We start from the raw sequence: 15144 nt of genomic DNA, 5'->3' as shown, positions 1-15144 counted from the left end.
TTGTGGTAGGATGAAGGGATTATGTACATAAACATGCGTTATAGAAATAAATGATACAGGGGGATTTCCAGTGTTTTGCTTAAAGGATAATTTGTGTGCCTATTCTCTAATACATATCTCAATCTGAAAACAACCCAGAGGGTATTCAGGTTTATGGGTTCAGGGTAAACTCTTTATGTAATGTTGGGTTTGATGGCACAAATAGGTCTGAAAGAATTTAATTTACCCTGCTAGCAACTTGGATATATCTGCGTTTCAAAATGGTTTAAATCTCTCTAAAGAATATACATGCTGAGGAATGCAGAGTTTTCTAGACTGGTAAATGGCCATGTCATCTTGATAAGAAATACAGAATTGATTTCGTATTTACAGATCATCCTGGTAAGCTTTCCGGTGTATGTTACAGGTGGCTCAAGTAATTAATGTCTTATTTACCTGTCTTATCCTTCTTTTGTCTTCAAACTAAGAATGTGAAAGAGAAATGGATGTTAAATGGGTGGTGACAGAAGCACAGTATGATCACAAACTGAATTATCAAGGGGCAAGCATAACTAAATCCATCTGGAAGTCATTGACAAAGAGAAGAGAGAAGACTATAAAGTCACTCTACAGAAAAATGTGAAAGGCATCAAACACATAATAGTCAGTATTACTTTTTATTAGCTTCAGTTGTATGAATGTTATTTATCAACTCCAACGAATCAGCCACTCTCAAGGAAAGACAATGCCTTGATCACTCCTGTAGTCTTAGATCTACAAAACCATATGCACATAGTAGTTTCTTTATCACCTGTAATGCCTGACTACACCAACCTCAGAATCTGTATTATCTGACACAGTTTTAAATTGATAAAATATATGTCTAGAGTATTGCCTTGATTAATGTATTAGCATTTTTGTTAAGCATAAAACAATCTCTAGGAAGGAATTAATTTTGTTCTTCTGTGATTTCAATCGTGTTTTTGATTACTTAGTTACAGCATGGTATCTGAACTTGCAAAGAACACTTAAATAAACGTATCACATATTGGCTCACACACATATAGAGAAGTGCATTGAAGAATATGATCAGAAAATTGGAGAATGTTTTTTCAGTTGTTATTTTGTAAAAACTAGTTAGGATTTGATCTAATTATGTAGACATTGTAAAGGGTATTATGGCTTATGTACACACGTGGCTACATTTGATGGTTAGAGATTATCTGGTGCATTTTCCTCAAGTGATTACACGTGCACACTTTCACTCATATACATATAATCACACAGCAATATTAATAGAACAAATGTGAAGAGAATGAGCCAGCCGCAGCTGCTTTGGGTGTCTGTGCTCAATTATTTTCTCTCATCTCAACCTCTTCCTCTTCATTAGTTTTTTGTCCTTTGCCAGCCTCTCTCTTCTTCCCCATAGATCTCTGTCACTTTTCCCCCTATCCTGACCACCAACATGAACAGCAAACTAAAATATAAGTGATAAGAAGGCAAGCCTTGGACTTTCAAGCGCTGAGACCCAAACATGAATCCCAGGCACGGCCACTGGAGAGAAGTCACACTCTAATAGGGAACAGAAGCTCTGTGCTGGATGTCAAGCACATCTTCCTATATTTCCTTCCCTTCTCTTTTCAGAGCCACTGTTGTTTTTTGGCTCTGCTCAGGCCTTGGGTTTGAAGTACTAAAATAACGAAATCTTTAAAAATGGATAGGTCAATCTGAGTGTCAGTGTTTCTTTGTGCACTTATTAAATCCTGGCTTACTGAATGCCAAGTCCCCCATGACCTTTGTTGGGGTGGAAAAATATGTCTCCTGCCCCTGGGACAAGGCCAACAATGCAGGTGCCTCTGTGAGTGTAAATGTCTGCTACGACAGCAAATCTTGTTTCTATAAAACTGTATATAATTATTGGTCCTCCTTCAAGGAATGTCCTCCCTGTTGTCTTAATGACTCCATGATGATCAGAGACAGTGCAAGTCTAGGAGGCAAAGGTGTGGCTAATGTCTTAGCAAAATGGTAGACGGTGAGAATTTTAGGACAACCCTGAAGGCTGTGGAAAAGAACTCTAAAGATATGAGTTCAAAAGATATATAATTTTTCAGGTAGGTGAAATATAAGGATCTAAGAATCGTATGAGAGGCTTCGGGAATCTAAAAGAGCACAAACAGCTGTGCTGTGTGTCAACTTGTCAGAAAGAGACTAAGGGAAAAAGAAAGAGACTTAGGGAATGGTGATATTAGGAGTTCTCACCAAGCTAAGCTTTTTGTTGTTGTTGTTTTTGTTGTTTATGCTTACAAAGGCAGGCAGATTTCTGAGTTTAGCATTCTCCTGGAAAGGAGCAAGGTTAGGACCAGGCATAGTAGAAACAATCTTATCTTCTGTTTCTGTGCTTAACAATGGCAGGGAGATCGCTGAATTCTTTTCCCATGTTTAAATAAAGAAAAGAAAAGAAGAGAAAAGAAAGGAAAAGAAGAACAATGTGTGCTTACTATTTCCTAAGGATCAAAGGACTGGGAACATGCAATGCTGATTAACAGAATAATCAAAACAGAAGCTGGAGTAAATGACTGAGTTGATAAGTAAAATAAATGACTGGGTTTGTTATCTGCAAAAGATGCAGTCTCTAAAGAAATGTTTCTTAGAATAGCACGAAAGAGTTTCTTGGAGAACTGTCTTGAGCTGAATACACGGAGAGAGCTGTCTGGAGATCTCCAGAGAGAGCAGAACAGAGACACAGCAGTCTGGAAAGCAGTCTCAAGTGGAACACAGGGCGACAGCTTGGACCCATGATTTGACTTCGAGTCATTTGTTTTCACTGCTCCGAGACAACGCTTTTCTCAGAAGCCCTCTGCAAGCCGAGGCTGCTCTGTGACAACTGAACACATGAAAGCAAAGACCATGAAGAGATGGATCTATATTTATTATTCATATCTATGTGTGAATAGCATTGATGTCTGTCTCTAAATCCTAGTTAAGGATTTGCGTTTGTGACTGCAATGAGGAAGCCACACATGCCATCAAACATGGCGGATTTAACTAGTGCCGCGGGCATCATAAGGATGAACGGTAAATAAAGGAAATTATTTTATAATTCTGAGAGTCACTGGGTTTTACTTAGACCCAATGTAGGATAAGAAGATTCATCTAATAGTATTTACCATATTCATCTTCCTACATTCTAAAATATTATCCTATAATAGAACCTTTTAAATATAATTAACTATAAAAAAGCCACTTATCTCCTATTGCATGGGCTCTCTTAATTATTGTGGTTTAGAAGAAATTACTTTGCCCTAAACAACCTGTTTACATTTTCTGTAGTTCGTCATTATAAATGATAGAAAACAATTGTGTAGTTTACTCATTCCATAAGGGAGAAGCTCTGTTTACCTCAGAGATTTACCAGAAACTCTGGTTGGTTAACGATTTAAAAAAAATACCATTTTATTGACTTTATATTAATGTTTGCTTGCTTTCCATTTTCCATTAAGACAATGCCTCAAGCTTTAATACATTATTCAGCTGTATATTTTCAGAAGAAAAGTGTTGTTGCCTTCAGTGTTTCCTTCATGTGTAGTTGACTCTCTTTCATGAAAATATAAGGAGCCATGATTGCAGCAACACCACACTACAAACAATAGAGAAGGCTTGACTCTGGACTGGTTTTCCTTCATAATCTAATATGTGGGTTTTTTTTTGTTGTTGTTGCTGTTCTTGCACATTAAAACCAAGTAAACAGCAACTAAGAGGGAAATCCCACTAAAGAACTGATAGTATATTTCCTGATCTCCATCCAATATCCTTGTAAGATCCTAAGCTTAAATCCAATCTGGATGTGTTTCATGAGTAAAACAAGAGGTTTTCTCTCAGTCAAATAAAGGAGATAGTTATAATAATAATAATAATAATAATAATAATAATAATAATAATAATGTATAGTAATTACCCAGAGCAGGTTTAGAAATCAAGAGGTGTTAACATTCATTGAGAACCACATGTATTACTAAGTTTAATTTTACTGCACCTGCACTGTCAGAACTCAAAGTAGACTGTGCATTACATTTTCCTAAACGTATGAAATCCAGATAGAATATGACCTATGAATTTTAATGTTGCTTCAATAGAAAGTCAGCCATAAGTACATTATACCAACTCAAAGGTGTGTTTAACATAGACTCAAAACAAGTGATGCAGTTTGAAAGTGTGAATTACAGAAAGCCAAGAAGTAATGACATGTATCGTACATCACTGGTGGTTTTCTTAAGAAAGTTAGTTTAAATTCGACGTCTACTGCTGCTCTGAAGTCTGCCAGCAGGGCTCTCCCTTGCATTATAATTTAGAAACAAATGACCCAAATTATTTTTTGTTTCCTTAGAATAAGATTTAATTCTGTAATCCCTAGCCAAACTAATTACATTGGATTGCAACCACAAATGATGAATATCTCTGATCTCCTTGCTTGCCCTGTTTTTATTATTGTCAATTCATTAAGAATGTATAGATTTCTTAAATAAATATTTGTATTTTTAGCAATGAAGTCTTTCATCTTTTCCATTCTAAACATTAAAATTAGAATATAAATTAAGAAAAAGCTTAAGGTTTACTGAACTTTGAAAAGAACCCTCACTTGATATATTTAAATTTTATACATTTAAAAATTATAGTGTAGTGTTAATAACTATGCTGTAGTTATTTTGTCTTCGTTTTAAATCAAGGAACATTTTCAAATAGTTTTGCTCATGGCTAAAGGATTGTTTGGAGCTTAGAGAACTCTCTGATGTCCATATATGAAAAATATGCATTGCAGTCATAAACAGTAAAATTTTGCCTCAAAGTGTTAGATGACTATGTAAAATAAACAATCATTCAGATTTCAACTTTTTTATTAAAGATTAACTGTCATATATGAAGAGTTAATGATTTAATAACACTGAAGGAAATCATGGATATTACAAGGCAGTTGAGTATATCTTTTAAATCATAGATTTTAACGTTACATGAAATTAAAATTTGGACACATGGGTATCAGTCATGTGGTTGAACTCATATCTATATTTATGATCATAAAACTATAGAATAGACAACAAACAATTCTAATTATTTGAATGATTAAGGACACTTGGCTGAAATGTCCAAAGTTGTTCATTCTTGTCACCATATTGGTCAATTTTTTTACAGATTACTTTTCAAATAGATTTTGATAACTAACGATGTATATTCTATTTTCCATTAACATAAAAAAATTCACGCTTGATGGTTTATATTGTGAAATATGTAAAACAAACTTTGTCAAATTTTTAAATCTAAATTTTAGGTTTTGATGTATCATACAGGGGCTGGGGTGGGGTGTAGAGATCATACATTTAGCCAATTTTCAATGTGTTATTTTTGCTTTTCCCAAAGGAGAGAGATCAGCTTCAAGAGGACTTGATAAAATTGGCCTCAGAAAAAGAAATGTTGCTAACTTACTATTATATAATAAAAGTGATTGGGTGGAAGAAAATGAAAACTAAACATTAAATGCCAAAATATGAAATGAAATGAAATTCCACATGTAATTTATACCATTATTCTCTGTAATTAAGTGCATTCAGCACAGTTCCTCAAGCATAAGTAGCATTCAATAATAAGTTGAAAGACTTAGTCATATTATTTATTACTTAATGTAATATTTAACCTTGGTTATCATATATTATGAACTGAGTCATAATTTCAATTAAAATATAATAGAGTTATATGTTCCTTCCACAGTATTTAATGTAAGTTGGATTAACTGCACGCTTTCTAATTTTATTAATGTATTGAAATCTGACATGTCTGTTATGATGGTCTACCAGCCAGCTTTTGTTTTATTGCTTGTGTGTATTACAGGACCCTGGTATTCTGAAAAAGTTTGCAAAATATTGGGAGAAGTGAGTCAGGCTTTAAGCAGAGGCAGGAGGGTAGCGGGCTTCATTTGCTGGTACAGCAGCTTTAGTTGCATTCATAGATAACACCACTGCTTCTGCAACTGCTTTGACTGGAAGCTAAGACAGTTATTTTTTGTTAATCATTTAGCAAAAATCTTACTAATGTTCTGAGTATTCAAGAGGATTTAGATAGGTGTTTGATGCTCTTTAGGAGACTATTCAAATTATTGGAGAGGCGGTTCAGAGTTTGAGAGTAAGAAGCCATCTTGACATTTACAGCCACCCAATTAGATAAGATGGCTGAAGCAAAGAAGTGCAGGCCGACAGGAACCGCAATTAGATCTCTCTAGAGTGACACGGCCAGAATACAGCAAATACATAGGCGAATGCCAGCAGCAAACCACTGAACTGAGAACGGGACCCCCGTTGAAGGAATCAGAGAAAGGACTGAAAGAGCTTGAAGGAGCTCGAGACCCCATATGAACAACAATGCCAACCAACCAGAGCTTCCAGGGACTAAGCACCCAAAGACTATACATGGACTGACCCTGGACTCTGACCCCATAGGTAGCAATGAATATCCTAGTAAGAGCACCAGTGGAAGGAGAAGCCCTTGGTCCTGCCAAGACTGAACCCCCAGTGAGTGTGATTGGGGGGAGGGTGGTAATGGGGGAGGATGGGGAAGGGAACACCCATATAGAAGGGGAGGGGGAGGGGTTAGGGGGATGTTGGCCCAGAAACTGGGAAGGGCAATAACAATCGAAATGTAAATAAGAAATACTCAAGTTAATAAAGATGGGGGAAAAAAAAAGAAGCCATCTTGAATGTCATGCTAATTACCAATGGATTTGTGTTACTTCTAAAATTTACAATGATAGTCACTATAATTGGGAAAAGATTCAAAGGCACTTGCAGGGTATTTGGCTTAATTCTCACACCTCTCTGGATGTTTTAACTTTGCATACCAAGATTATGAATTTAAAGAATGCTGCCCCACCGAGCTTTGATGCTGCCGATACTGCTGTGAGGTCAGTATTTCCATCTTGGTCAAGCTTCAAGAATGGCATATGTAGTTTGATCGTGCTAGCCCTTCTTGTCCTGGGAATATTTTTATTCCTGCCCATTGTGAGAAAACTTGTCTTTCACAACAGCAACATGTTGGCTGCCAAAATACATGGCTTGAAACTAAAAATGAACCCCCAGACAGAGTTACTACTTTAACAGACTTGCACAGAGCCTTGCCAACCCAAGACAGAATAGCATTGATTTGATAATGCATATTCCTTAACAGGTAAGCATTGCATTCTTGTTAGAACGACCTAAGACAGGCTCAGTCTTGTTTATGAAATAAATGGGGGAGGAATGTGGAGAACCTTTTGGGGCCACTTGCTTCTAGACATTCGGTTGGAAATTGGCCAGGACAAAAGAAGTAAGCTTAAGGCAAGGTTCTGACTTTTGGCCAGTACTCAGGAAATAGGCCCAGATTAAGAACATTTACATTTGAGTTAATGCAAAGTTCAGAGCCTGCTTAGAGGAGGCATGTGTGGCAGTCCTTTTCTCTTGGCCATCCTTTCTAGCTTCTAGAAAGGTGTTTACAGGATTTTGTTTATTGCCTTGCATGTTCCTTGACCCAGAACTGATCTTATTATTCTCCATATAATTAACGTGGTATAAAATATAAAAGCAAAAAAAAAAAAAAAGAGACAAGAAAAGTAGAATGAGGTAAAATGCAAGTAAACTTAGAATTTAAAAGTAATGAATAATTTTAATATATTTTGTTTATTCTTTGAGAATGTCTTCAATGTGTATAATGTATTTTGATGACACTCGTACAACTGTTTGAGTACAGGCTCCTTCACTGTGTCACTCTTCCAACTTCCTGTCCTCCTTCCTTCCACCTCCTCTTTTATCTCCTCTCCCTCCTCCTCCCCTCCTTCTCCTTTTCATCTTTTAACACTTTGAGTGAAAGGAGGACTACCAATGTAAGCATAGGCTTAGAGTCTTGACTGGAGTTTGACCAACCTAATAATAGCCACACTCCCGGTAGAAATGTAGCTCTCTCTCTCCTCAGCAGCCATGAGCTGCCAGTGGGCCCTCAGATCTGGAATGGCCTTTGGTAGCCTCCTCCCTATTCATTTTCAGAATCTTGACTTGCTTGATTATCTGTAGCTTTTCCGCAGGCAACCGCTGTTCTAGGAGTGTATGAGTTTATCAACCATATGAGGTAGACAACTTTGTATAGGTACAGGTTACCAGAAAAGGTCATGTTGACGATTTCCAGTTCTCCACTTCTCCACTGTAAACATGATTCAGGTAAAAGTATACACAGTATTTAGATGGTTCTCTTGAAACATAAAATTATCACAGGCAAAGAAAAAAAGAAACCTTTTCAGCAAACCAAATAGAATTTTATACAAAGCAGTTTCCCCTCACTTCCCCTCTCCTGCAGATCCACTGCTCCTCCTTTTCCCTTATAAATGAGGCAGGGGCTGCCCAAAGATATCAACAGAACATGGATAAAAAGTTACAATAAAAGTAGGCACATCCCTTCATATCAAACCTTGATAAGGAGAAAAAAAGGTTCTGGGGACAGGCAAATGATTCCGAGTAAAAATTAAAGCTAAACAAGTACAACATGTGTAAATAGAACCTCGGATCCATGATACCTCTGTGATTGACACTTGAGTCTCTGTGAGTTCCTATGGTTCCTGCTTAGTTGATTCTGTGGGCCATGTTTTCCTGGTGTTCTACAACCCTCTGGCTCCTACAATCCTTCAACATCTTCAGTGGGGTTCCCAAGATCTTCCTAATTGTAATGGGAGGTTTTGTGTGTCAACTTGACACAAGCTGGAGTTATCCCAGAGAAAGGAGCCTCCCTTGGGGAAATGCCTCCTTCAGATTCAGCTGTAAGCCATTTTCTCAATTGGTGACCAAAGGAGGGAGAATCCATTGCAGGTGGTGCCATCCCTGGGTTGGTAGGACTGGGTTCTATAAAAAAGCAAGTTGAGTAAGCCAGGGTAAGCAATGCAGTAAGCAACATCCTTTCATGGCCTGTGCATTAGTTCCTGCCTCCAGGTTCCTACCCTATGTAAGTTCTAGTCCTGACTTCCTTTGATGATGAACAGCAAAGTAGAAGTGTAAGCTAAAGAACCCCTTCCTCTCCAACTTAACTTGCTTCTTGTTCATGATGTTTTGTGCCAGAACAGAAACTCTGAACTAATGTTTGTCTATGGGTCTCTGCTCTACCCTTTAAAAATTCTATTTCTATTTCATATTTTAAAATACTTATATCCTCTAGATTTTGAAAAAATTGTATGAGCCATGATTCATTTGATTTGAACTTTAATTCACCAACCTTTCAAATTCTCATCTATGAGTTTCTTCCTTACCAGTTAAAGATTCTGATTTTAGCATGTTTATAGCATATCATTTCATGATCTTTTGCAAAATGAGTTATTTTCATTTTATGTTTCTATTACACATTTTTTTAAACTTTCCAATAACAAATTCCCATAATCTAGCTTCTGTGAGAAGTATTTTTTTCCCTAAGGATGTGATTTTATTTATTTATTTAGCTTTTAGGTAATTTAATTTTTTAACGTTTAGTTTATTGTTTAGTTTTCCCATCGAAGTATAATATAAAATAAAATTTTACCTATTTAAAAACCTTAAACACACATAACAAGTTTTAAGCAATATAAACATAATAAATACTTCTATCTTCTGTAATTATCTTGTGTGGGTAGATGGAAATTGGGAATACTTAATTTTTAATCAATATGTTTCATTATATAATGCATTATTACAAGCTATGGTTATCATAGTGTCCATTAAGCTTCTAGAAACATAAATGCTAGAGGTTGTTTTTAAGTTCTTACATATTGTCTATTTCCCTTTATGAATTATAATTTTAATATCAAAACATCTAGCTTGTTATCTAAATACTGACTCAAATAACTATGAATATACTATGAATACAGTTGTTTTTAGCACTTACATCTTTAACCTGTTTTTTATAATTCTTTTGGAACTCAAATTCCTTGCCTTTTCAGCAAATTATCACTGAATTATATCTCTAGCTCTTTCCTTGAACCTTTGTTTTAATATTATAATTGATTAATCAATCTCATAGCATTAGAACAGAATTTAGTCATATGATTGATTAACTTTCCTCATGACTTTGATTTTTGCATGTTTTCATGTTACTAACTAGTGTTTTTTTCATCTCTGTTTTGAGAATTCCTTAGAATTGCCTGTAAAAGAGATGGGACATTGAGGAATAGTCAGCTGTAGGTGTTCTTTGAAATGTTTTATTAGCGCCATCATTTCACATCATTGCTTTGCCTTATAAAATAATTTTTATTGTCAGTAGTTTTTCTCATTTTAGTGATAACATTTCATTCCTTCTCAGTCTGCAAGTGTTCTGCCAAGAAATCTGCTGACAGTGTTAAGAATATTTTAGATATAGGAGGCTCTTCCAACCCTTGGGCTTTGAAATTTTTGTCTCTTTTTAAATATTCAAAACAAAGTAATTATTTTTTGTGATATATTTTTAAGTGGAATGACATACAGAGTCTTGATATTCATGTGCCTGTAAGTCTGTATCTCAACTCAGATATTGGGTATACTCTACCTTCATTTTTAAAATATATTTTGTGCCCATATTTTCCTCCGGCACATTTATAATGTGAAATATGGCTGTCTTGATGGAGTCTGTCACTCCACCATTTTACTTAATCCTTTCTTGTGATCATGACTTTTCTGGTAACCAGGCTTCATTCTAAAAGTGCTTTCTTTGGTTTCACATATATTCTGATAGAGCTGTCATTGAACTTTTGGTTTTATTTTTCTTATTCTCATTTTCAGTGATCTACTTCTTCATTAAATTTCACATTGCTTACATTTTGTTCTTACAATTTGTCACATATGATCTCCAGGTAGCTCAATGTGTCACTGAAATGCCTGTGTCAGTAAATAAATAAAGAAAATGAAGAATTCATTTACAGTAAAACACTGAACAGATTTCAACTAATGTTTTGTAACTTAATTCAGAATCAAATTTGAGAATCAATTAGAAGGTCTTTAGTTAAGAGAAAAAAAAAGGCAGTTTTCAAAAGACCACAGAGAAAGAGACAGAGGTAATAGAAAGGTGTGAACCTTCCTTAAATCATTCACTTTGAAGACTTTCCTAGAACTCACCAACCTCTTGTTCAGTGGGAAACTGATACTTGAAGATCACTGTGTTGTTTTTTTAGCCTATGTTCCATGCATTCTATTAATATTGCTTGAAGACTCACTCACTGCATCTTGGTTTTGTAGAGGTCATTTTCTCCAGGTCTTACTGAAAGCATTCAAAAGTGATTGTGCGGATAACCCTACTTGAATGATTTTACTCTTCCTGAGGTAGCAATCTAAAATTGAGTATCTTTCAAAAGATTGCAAGAATACCTTGTATGCTTTTTCTAGAACAGTTCACTGATATTCTGCATATACCCTCATGCTATTTGAATTAAGCCTTTTGTCTGTACACTATTATGATGTTTATTTCTCATTTTGGTGCCCTCAGAGAGTTAGATAAGATAGAAGTCATCTGTTGAAATATGGAGAACTATTTGTAAGAGACTTCCACAGTCAAATCATTTAATGTGACACATGGGTAGTTTTTATTAAAAGACTTGAGACAAGTCCCAAATCCATTCCATTTTTCCCAACTTCTAGTTTTCACAATTCCAAGCACAATGCAGATCATATTAGTATTCTGGAAAGAGAAGAAGAATTAACATTTTGTGCTATATTCTACATGATTGCAAGCATTAGGCCCATGCTACAAGCTTTTTCTTACCAACACACACCAACAGAGATCCCCACTTTGGCATATATACATATATATATATATATATATATATATATATATATATTACTCTCTCTATATATATATATATTACTCTAGTGGTCTACTAAAATTTCTCTGCTGTATTTCTCTACTGTACTCACAGCCATCCTCTTACTTCCTCTTGCACAATTCTATTTATTGTGGTCAAGACATATTTTGGAGATCATAATAGGAAGCTCCTTTTCTGTTAGGTTACAGGTGTTTTTCAGAATTTGATTTTCTCTGTGCTCTTGTCAGAAGTTTTAGCAATTTTATAAGACTTTCAAAGTAATAGTTTACTCCTATTGATGTTACAATTATTTAAATCAGGTAATAGTTTTTTATCTGACATTTACTTTATTTTTATTATTTAAATTGCTTCTTCCAACACAGTTACACACACATACATGCACATGAGCATGCACACATACACACATACACATACACACAAATATAGGCACACACACATACATGTAAGAATATTTAATCAATTCTCGTTTTAAATTTCATCCATCCAGTCATGAGTGAATTTAAATAACCTATTAAAATTGCTCCTCTTAAATATGCTTTTTAGTTTACTTCTTTTTATTGGCATCTGTCCATTTTATATAACAATACATTTCATAAAATAATTTTCAACTAATTATGCAATGCAACTTTCATGAGACTCATACTTGATAACATACATCTTCTCTCTTTTACATCCTGATGACAAATTTTCTTGAATTACTCAGCTGTGGTAATCAACATTATCATCTATCCATACAAATATTTTGTATATCTATATAAAATCTAGAATTGACATATAAAAGATAAAAGAGAGATTTGTTTTTCTAAGAAACGTATGTTTACTAAGGTGATAATCTCTTTTTACATCTGTGTACCTATAAACAAAATACTTCTTTTTTATTTACTTTTAGATAAATTTGTGTGTGTGTGTGCATACAAGTTTGTCCTTGTGTGTGTATGTGTGTGTATGTGTATGTGTGTGTATGTGTGTGTATGTGTGTGTGTGTGTGTGTGTGTGTGACATTTTCTTTATCCATTTATTTTTTCATTTGTTGACTGACACTTGGGTTTCAAATTTCCAAGTATTACCTTAAAGTCTTTGATTAAATTTAAAATGTTTTGTACAAGGTGGATAAAAGAGGAAACTGCCTAATTCTGTAATTCCACTTGGGGATATTCAGTCTGCCTGGTTCAAATCACCAAAGGCAACATCATTTCTCTAGTTCATGATTTCGACTTTTTTGTTGTTTTCCTCAAGTCTTTTCCCTTAGTAGAGCAGTATCTAAACAACTCAGTTTCATAAGTCCTTATCATTAAAATTTGGTGATTGAATTATTCATTATATATTAATATTCTTTTAAACACTTGCATTACTTTAAAAAAAGAAAAAAAGAAAAATACAACAGTAGGAAATAAACAGATTATTAAGAACATAGAAAGTGTCTGAATTTGGCAATCAAAAACTATCTTAATGTCTTTAATAATTTTAAAAATACTATTCGAAGTAATGCTTATATGCTCATAATATACAGACTTCTCCACTTAAAGACATACTAATGTAAGCATTGGCCTGAACTAAGTTTGTCATCATCACATGTGTTTGGAAAACAGAAAACATTATTATAGAAATTACCAGCATTAAATAATGTCACTGAAATTGGTAACAAGCTGTAAAAAAGATTAGCCTATTTTGTGTTTCAATTTTTTTAAGTTTATGTATTTTTTCCAAACTTACTGCACGTATGACTTCTCCATGGTTCATCAACGTTAAGCCCAGATGGCACATTCACGTCGGTTTTAGCCTCAGAAACGTTCTAAGATGTCCTATTGCTCAGTAAGTAAATAAACCAAAGCTTATTTATTTATACTAAATATTTGACAATGTGTATATTAACACCTTCCTTTAATATTTTATTTTTAAATAAATTTTCTACAATTGAAGTAAACTCACAAAGATTTTTAAAATCCTCAATCTTTCATTTGAAGTTTTATGCTAGATGAGAATGAACGTTCTATCCGATGGTGAAATAAATTCTAAACATTCAAAAATTCTTCAAAGTTTCATTTAGATGTTTCTTTATGTTTCTATATCTATCTTTCTACATCTCTGTCTATCTACACATATATAGCATTATGTACTAATTATAAATATGTTATGTTACACAATCATATTTATATGTGTGTATTATAAATATGTTGTATCCAGAAACATCTATATAGTATTATATCTAGAAATACAGGGCTATATTTGAAATGAAAATGAATTCTATACATTGAGAAGAACTGTGGATATCAAAAACAAAAAATTAAAATTAAATTAAAAAAGACAACCACAGGGTTGGGGATTTAGCTCAGTGGTAGAGCGCTTGCCTAGGAAGCGCAAGGCCCTGGGTTTGGTCCCCAGCTCCAAAAAAAAGAACAAAAAAAAAAAAAAAAGACAGCCACAGGGAAAAATTACTTATTCAGTTGTAGTCAAATATGTCCAGACGGTAGCACATTTATGTAAAAATTATAGCGATAGTAGTGACATAGCTGACAAGTCAGAGTTAGATATTAATTCATGAGAGATTCTTAAAAGTAAACAGGTGCAAAAAATGTAGACAGCATGAGAACTGGGCTTCAAAATAAGAAACCGCATTATTTTTGACATATTGTGTTATTATGGTATTTCAAACTAACATCTTTCTTTTGTAGCAGGTGTGATTACCATTTACTTCTTTGGGAGAGGAGTCTGTCTAGTAAAACATCCTTCATTTTCAATCCTTGGGCACTCACACAAGTCTCACACTTTGCTCGTTGGCACCCTTCTCTCTCTTTACATGCCAGATTTAAATTTCATACCTAGACCGGTGTAAGAGCATCAATTGCTGTTTCAGGATGCTGCTGCCTGCTGACTGGTGATCACACTTTGGCAACAATGCTGAATATCAGGACCTCGCGTTTTTGGAAATGGCTTGTTTTTATTTTTTATATAATTTTATAAAATGACCCTAAAAATGAAACCATATATATGTATTCATTGCATTAGTTAAGATAATTTATCTTTGTTGAAAGCAGATCTAAAACTGAACTCTTTCAAGCCCATATAAAAATTATTAGTGGCAATGAGATATTTTTTGGACCCAACACTTTCATAAAACTTCATCATGAAAAAAAATAGATGAAATAAACCATCTGTTTTTCAGTCAGTAACATTAATAATCTACACTATTGCTGCTGTGTGCATGATGCTTATTATTGTTTTAAACTATTTAAAAAAACAAGATTCAAGCTCTCACTTTGGAATCTTGATTCATAAAGGGTTTTTTTGTGATTTATTGTGAAATATATCAGAGAAGATGCAATGTCCTGTCATTGTGGTAGATC

At 34.4% G+C, this 15144-nt stretch overlaps 1 long non-coding RNA gene across 2 annotated transcripts in view; it reads right to left on the bottom strand.

The window, feature by feature from the left end:
- Window positions 1–9812: 9812 nt before the first annotated feature.
- LOC108352972 (uncharacterized) overlaps window positions 9813–15144 on the bottom strand; it is a 36786-nt gene continuing 31454 nt past the window's right edge. The window contains exons 4-5 of one of the 2 annotated variants that reach the window (XR_010058031.1): window positions 14620–14768; window positions 9813–11655 (exon numbers count right to left, since the gene is read on the bottom strand). This is a non-coding gene — a long non-coding RNA (uncharacterized LOC108352972). The remainder of the gene's footprint in view (window positions 11656–14619; window positions 14769–15144) is intronic. The other variant, XR_010058032.1, reaches the window with a different exon arrangement.

The sequence above is a fragment of the Rattus norvegicus genome, chromosome 15, assembly GCF_036323735.1.
Source record: "Rattus norvegicus strain BN/NHsdMcwi chromosome 15, GRCr8, whole genome shotgun sequence".
In the NCBI taxonomy this organism is placed as follows: domain Eukaryota; kingdom Metazoa; phylum Chordata; class Mammalia; order Rodentia; family Muridae; genus Rattus; species Rattus norvegicus.
This window is presented reverse-complemented; position numbering and strand designations above follow the sequence as displayed.